We start from the raw sequence: 7,001 nt of genomic DNA, 5'->3' as shown, positions 1-7,001 counted from the left end.
CCCTGCAAGGACCAGCCCTTGGGAACAGAGAGGCTGGGGGGTCAGCTCTCAGCTACCAATGACACGTTGCCTGGTGCCCTGTCACTCAGAGTGGCCCAGGGGACTGCCACGGCTGGCCAGAACCAGGAAAGAATGGGTGAACCCAGCCAGCCAGAGGAGGGTCTGGTGGTTCTGGAGCAGGCCTGAGTCAGAAAATAAACAAATTCCCCACGCTCCAATCCCTACCCAGCCCCAGTGTCTGGCCGGGATAGCCAGCGGGCCTTCCTAGAGCAGGTTAGCTGGGCCGGCCGGGCAGGTTGGGGGAGACAAAGACAGACAGGGAGGCCAAGGACTCAGAGCTGGCCGCCCATGTGGCAGGTCTCGTGGGCAGCTCCTGAGTGAGTGAGACCACGTGGGTTACTGGCTGGCACAAGATGATCGGGCTTCTGATCCAAGGCTCTCCTCAGTTTGCTGTGTACCCTGGGTTGGATGTGATCTCTCTGGATCTCTGAAGAAGAAGCAAGGATGTCTCTCTCTTGGGAGAATAAGACTACAATTCCAAACAGAGGAAGATACCAGAGACAACTGTTTGCCATGCAGATGCCCAGGCTCATTACTCCGGTTCAGACTAAACCAGAAAGCTGAAGATGAATTAGAATTTGCATTGGGATGGACTCAATGCTGTGAACTCAGAGAACGTTCACTGATGCTGAGGGCTGGACGACGCTGAGGACACTGACATAGATCAGCTGTAGTCCTCACCCTTCAGGACCTCCCTGTCTGGTTAAGGGCTCATTGTGACAAAAGGCAGAGACTGGTGAGTGTGATAGTGGAGAGACAGACATTGTCCAGGGATGGGTAGTCAGTTTCCACAAAGGAAGGCAGAAAATCACCTGGAGGTGATTAAGCCAGGCCTTGACTGACATGGTCCTTCTCTTGTTGTGCATGGCATACAGCAGGGACATAGAGGATGGATGGATGGGTGATGGATGGATGAGTAAGTAGATGGGCAGGAGAGATGCTGAACAGGGAATGGATGAAGGACGGATGGATGGGAGAATAAATGGGTGGAGGAAGGAAGGAAGGGAGGAAGGAAGAAAGGAAGGAAGGAAGGGAGGAAGGAAGGAAAGTAGGAGGGAGGGAAGGAAGGAAGGAAAGAAAGATGGGAAGGAGGGAGGGAGAGTATATGATGGTCAGATCGGTGGGCAGATGTGAGAACAAAGAAATGTTTCATTGAATTGATTCTTATAATAATTCTGCCAAGTAAAAGGATGAAAGGGGCAGTCGCCTTCCCCAAGCTATCAGTATGACTACCTGAAGCTGAGAGGGGAAAGGTGACTTACATAAGGTGACATAGTAAAATAATGACAATTCCAAGACCAGAATTCAAGGCTCCTGACTCCTATCCAGGAATCGTTCCACTTCATAATGCCCATCTATTTTATTCTATTCCCTCCCTCCTCCACATAAATACTTGTGGAAAGAAGGAATAAAAGAGAGAGGGAAGGAGGAAGCTATTATGAATTTGTAGTAAGGGTCTGAGCTTTGGCCCTTGATCTTCCCCAAGTCATTCACCTGTCTTGCCTTTGTCTCCATCAGTAAAATGGGCTATGAAAGCCTCCTTAGATCCAGGCAGAAAAAGGGCTGTGACCAGCAGGAAAAGCCCCTCAGATGAGAGGAGGGGAAGAGAGTCCGTTTTCTCCTGGATCCTCACAAACTGAGTGATGCCCCCTGGTTTCCAGACAGAAATGAGTCCCACAGCCAGGTCAGAAGACCAAGCCCAATAACTCTGTATCTAGGACCCCGCACAGCATGGGAGTTGGGAGACTGGGGACGGGAGACTGGGTGCAGGGAGACATCGGCCATCGGCCATCGGCCAGGGAATAAGGAGCACAGCCCTGACCCCGAATTGTGCTCCATGGTGAGGCCCGAAGGCAGAGAACAGGAAGAGCCCGCCCCCATTTCTAGGTGACTTCTACACTTGTTCCTTCATTTCCTGCAGGAAGGAAAGGGTGTGTCCTGGTAGGGAGCAGGTGTCCTGAGCAGGCCTGGTGCGAGAGGCGTAACAAAGGCTTTCTCGGGCCGCTTGGGTGAGAGTTAAGTGTCAGACTCTTGATTTCGGCTCAGGGCATGATCTCACAGTTTGTGGAGTCAACCCCCACAGCAGGACTTGGGATTCTCTCTGTCCCTCTCTCTCTGCCCCTCCCGTGCTCATTCTCTCTCTCTCTCTCTCTCTCTCTCTCAAAATAAATAAACCTTAAAAGAGTCTTTCCCACCCAGTTCTTACCATGTAAGAACTGGCAATAATGGCTGTCACCACTGCCAAGGACATGCTCTGGCCTCTGAGTCCAGAATCTCTGCTTCCAGTTGCCATTTTGGAGAATGGTCCTTTACTCTCTCACTGGGTCTCAGTCCCTTCCTCTGGAAGTGAGTAGAAGCATGCATCCCTGCTGGCCTCAGAGTGGCAGCTGTCGCCAGAGGCAGTGCCAGCCCGGCCACTGCTGCCCAGATGGGGCCCCGTCACCCGGGCAGAGCAGGAGGTGGCCAGGTGCACCTCACACAGAGATGGGCTTCCCGGCCCCGGGTTGGGTAGAGCAGGAGCAAACATTTCCCAACCTGTGAGGACCAGGAGGGCGTTGCCCTGTTTCCTGGAACGTGGAGGGATGAGGGTGTCCACCCTTGTTTTATTAAGTACGGTGACGTTGTCCCCGAGTGTAAGTAGGCCCTGTCCTCCACCCCCACTGCTCTTCCCCTTCTTACAATAACAAGGTGGCTGGAGTGTGGATGCTGCGGCAATGGGCCAAGGCTAGAATCCAGGCTTCACCCCTCCTTGGCTGTGTGACCCTAAGCGAGTCACCCAATCTCTCTGTGCCTCAATTGCCTAATGTGTAAAATGGGAATAACGATAGTACCAGCCTCGTAGAGGTATTCGAGGATTAAATGACTTGACACATGCAAAGGGCCTGGAGCAGCGCCCAGCACACAGTAAGCACAACATAAGTGTTAGCGCTCAGCAACGTCGTCCGAGCTCTCCCTTGGTGTTTCTCCCTTGGTGTCTCCCTTGGTGTTGCTTTGGGAAGTTTCCTGGCCCCCCAGGCTGCTTACAAACCTCCTCCGAGCCCCACCGGCCACTGGCCTGCCCCCTAACAGGCTCTCTCGTCTTACAGTTAGGTCTTATTCTCCAGTCCACTTTACAGAAGAGGAAACTGGGAACCATAGACGTTAAGTGATTTGTCTCCCTGCCTGACCTGCCATCCTTGGCTTACACAGCTCCAACAGCAGGAGACTCCATCCCCAACCGGCCTGGGGAGGCGGTACCATTGTGCTGAGTTTCGCAGGGTAAGGGTTAACCAGAAGTGAGGGTGGGAGAGGCGGCATCGGAGGCGGAGGTGGGCAGGGTAATGCGGTGAGGTGAGGAGCCCCTGGAAGCCCAGTAGCAGGGAGCACAGAGCAAGGCAGGCGGTCAAGGACACAGAGGTAGGCTCTACCACATGACGAGGGCCTTGGATCCCAGACCCGGAGGCTCAGATGTGAAGCTACAGCCACAGGGAAGCCATTAGACCATTTTCAGCAGACATGGAAATGGCCAGATTTCCATTTGGGGCCCTCAGTGAGCTATAAACACCGCGCAAAGCTAACTATTATGGCTAATAATGGTTTAGCACCCTGCGCCATAATTGCCACTCACATGTCCGTCTCCCACTGGATCATGAAGCCCATTAGAGAGGGATCTGCGTGCCTGTTCATCCCTGCGTCCCCATGCTTGGCACAGAGCAGACACTCGACACATGTTCTGCCGAATTAAGTAATTAAAACGAGGCACACGATGCCACCTGTTGTGAACTCTTTTGCAGAAGGAAAACCTTGGAGTCGGGCAGCCCTCAACCCAAACCCCGATGCCAGGCCTTACAGCGAGCAGCCTTGACAAGTCACATGGTATCTCTGAATCTCAGCTTCCTCCTCCTCAAAATAAGCTCAATAATTCCTTCCCCTGGGGTCGTGGTCGAGCTCCCAGCACTGTGCCCGACACATGTGAAGACCGAGGAAATGGCCGCTACAGGAACACCACCCTGGGCCCAAACTGCAAAACTGCCGCCGAGTTCAGACACGAGCGAGCCAGAGGGAGAGTGCAAAGGCACGGGAATTTAAATCTGAGGACCTGGGTTTGAGTCCTGGTTGGTCCTGCCCTTCCCCCCAGCTGTGCAACCTTAGGGAAGTAAATCAACCTCTCCGGTTTCTTCATCTGTTCAGTTGGAGTATTGACAACAACACCAACCTCAAGGATTTGTTGCCTGGACTCAAGGAGATAACAGATGTGAAAGTGCTCAGTGTGTACAAATGTGGGCGATGATTATTATTATCATGACAGCTCATAAAACCCGGGTGGGGCTTCCTGTTATAAACAAGTTCTCCCTCACCCCACCCGCAGACCAGGGGCTGGCTCGATGCTTTGTTCCCAGGAAGGGCATAGCTGGAGGGGCCGGCTGGGCTGGGGCAGAGGCCAGGGCAGGTTCCTCACTCCCACCATCTGCGCTGCAGGGTCGGACCATCTGTCCAGCAGTGGGCACACATGTGGCCTCATCTGAGGGGGCAGGGTCGTCGGGGTCAAGCAGGAGAAAATTGGGGGCAGATGAGGGGAAGGTTCCAGCTTATTTTTAGAAAAGGGGGAAAGAGAGGAAGACAGGAAGGCCCTTGTTCCTCGGCGTTTCCAGCATGTGGATGGCAGGCGGGAGGGCCGGCAGGCAGGCGGGCAACCAGGCAGGACTAGAGACAAAGATGCAGCCACTTCTGCGGCTGCCACACGGTCACTGCAGGGCTTCAGATGACCACACGGCCCGGCCTGTTAGCAGAGGGTTCTCCCTGCCGGCCCCTGGCTCACCCAGGGGGAACACTCATGGCGTAGAGACCAGGACCCTGAGGGAGACTGTGCCAGCCCAGAGGGCCTGGGTCCTCACGGCCACGTTTGGGCACCAGGAAGGACCCTCCAGCCTCGGGGTGGAGGAGAGCTTGTCGAGTGGAATCTGATGGCAGAGGGGGTCAGGGGGCACTCCCAGAACATGGTCTGGCACACAGTAGGCCCATGAGCCCTCTCCTCCTGGTCTTCCTTGGATGTCTGAGGTCCCAGCACCTCTCCGAGTTAACCTGTCCTGTGTCCCAAGACACAGCAAAGTGGAGTGATTCAGATGGGGACTCTGGTGCCATGTTGCTGGGCTGTGAATCGTGGCTCTCTACTTTCTGGCTGTGTGATTTAGGGCCAGTTGCTTTACCTCTCTGTACTTCAGTTTCTTTGTTCATAAGTTGGACGTACACGGGTCTATTGTGAAAATAAATGAATTCATGCAAAGCGCGTAGAACACTCTGCCTGTACGTGGTGCTTGGCGCTCAGCAAGCCCTCAGTGGCAGTTGTCATTGTCAACACACAGTAGGGTGTGTGTGGCTGGGGTGGCCTTGTCTGGGGCGGAGCAAGCTGAGCATGCACAGGGCTCTCTAGCAAGACCCCTCAGTTGGGTGACGCAACCAGGGTGCAGGGGCCTTGGTGTCGGCAAACAGACCGGGCCGGGCCAGGGCGGGTGGGAGGCCTGGCCTGCAGCAGCGGGACCAGCCGAGGCTGGACGTCACAGACCCCGCCGTGGCTCTCGTGGGTGTCTTTGGAAAGAACTCAAAAATGACAGGAATTCTCCAAATTGCCTGTTTTTCCATTCTCGGGCCCCCCAGCCCCCATCCTTAGATCTGATTCTGAGTAGAACTTTGAAATGTGTCAGGAACAAAAAGGTGAAAGTCTAAAAACCCCGGAGAGGATTGTTAATCCCCAGTCCGGGTGGCTGCACGCCTGCCAGAGCCACCAGCGGAAACGCTCAAGAGAGTGTACACGTGCAGGGGTGTGCATGTGGGCACACACATATGAGTGTGTTTATATGTGTGTGTGTGTGTCCTCCAACAAGAGAGCATGCACGTGTGGAGGTGTGCATATGTGTGCACACATATGTGTGTGTGTGTGTGTGTGTGTGTCCTCCAACAAGAGCATACCTGGACCCAGGGAGCTGATGTGCATGTCGAGTGGCTACAAGTATTCATACAAACACCTCGTGCCTCTGCACACATGTGATCAGTGCACACGCACTTGCATCTACCACAGACAGGCTCCGTGGGAACAGCAGGCCAGCTACAAGAGGCACAAGAACCAGCATGTGCTAAGCATTTACCAGCCTGACACACAGTAGGTGCTCATCGACTGCATCCCCAATGTGCACTTGCCTAAGTACGTAAACACGTGACCCACACCCGCCCCTGGGTATGGTTTGGCTATGTCTGACAGAAGTGTCACGGCAGTGGCTGGCCCAGGGCAAGATGAGAAAGAGAAGTGACGCCTGCCCTGTTTGAGTCCTTTATGGAGCATTCAGCAAGCCCTGGGCCAGGCCCAGCTCTGGGTCCACATGGTCCTGGGCGGAGGGCTGGGAACGTGTCACAGGCTGAGGCCTGAGGCGTGAGATTCCCATAATGTCAGAGGGACAGGAGAGGGGCAGGGGTCTATACAAGGGCACCTGGGCCGTGGCTCAGCCACAGCAGGGGGTCCTCAGGTGCACAGCAAGCTCAGCACCCCAGAGCCTAGAGAGTCCTTGGAGACCACCCACAGCAGCCCAGAAGGTCAGGGAGCTGCCTGGAGCCTCACAGTAAGTCCAGGGCTGGGGCTGAAAACAGAGGTCATGACGAAGAACAGAATTTGAAATCTGACAAGCCTGGGCTTCATAGTGGCTCTCCCACTGGCTAGCTGAGTGGCGTTGGGCCAGTCATTTCACCACCCCTAGACTGTGTCCTCATCTCAAGATGAACATTCCACAACTCAAGGAGTGTGGCCAGGACCCTCAGTCAGCAGTGGCTTTGACGATCGGGTCCCCTGACTCCTATTCCAGTGCTCCTTGAAGGGTACAAAAGAGCCTCCACGGGAGCAGCTAAAGGCTATAAGAGGCACAGTCCCAGGTGCCGCTCAGAGTCCTTCTTCTCCAAGTCACCCTGGGAGGGGG

At 54.7% G+C, this 7,001-nt stretch overlaps 1 long non-coding RNA gene across 1 annotated transcript; it reads left to right on the top strand.

Moving 5' to 3' along the window:
• The first annotated feature begins 846 nt into the window (after positions 1 to 846).
• On the top strand, positions 847 to 4,176 carry LOC122241422. The gene is made up of 3 exons (XR_006221556.1): positions 847 to 976; positions 3,147 to 3,318; positions 3,834 to 4,176. It is a non-coding gene; the product is annotated as an uncharacterized LOC122241422 (long non-coding RNA).
• The last annotated feature ends 2,825 nt before the right edge of the window (positions 4,177 to 7,001 follow it).

Source organism: Panthera tigris, chromosome C1 (genome assembly GCF_018350195.1).
Source record: "Panthera tigris isolate Pti1 chromosome C1, P.tigris_Pti1_mat1.1, whole genome shotgun sequence".
NCBI lineage: Eukaryota > Metazoa > Chordata > Mammalia > Carnivora > Felidae > Panthera > Panthera tigris.
The sequence above is the reverse complement of the archived record's forward strand: the minus strand, read 5'-3'. Positions and strand labels throughout refer to the sequence as shown.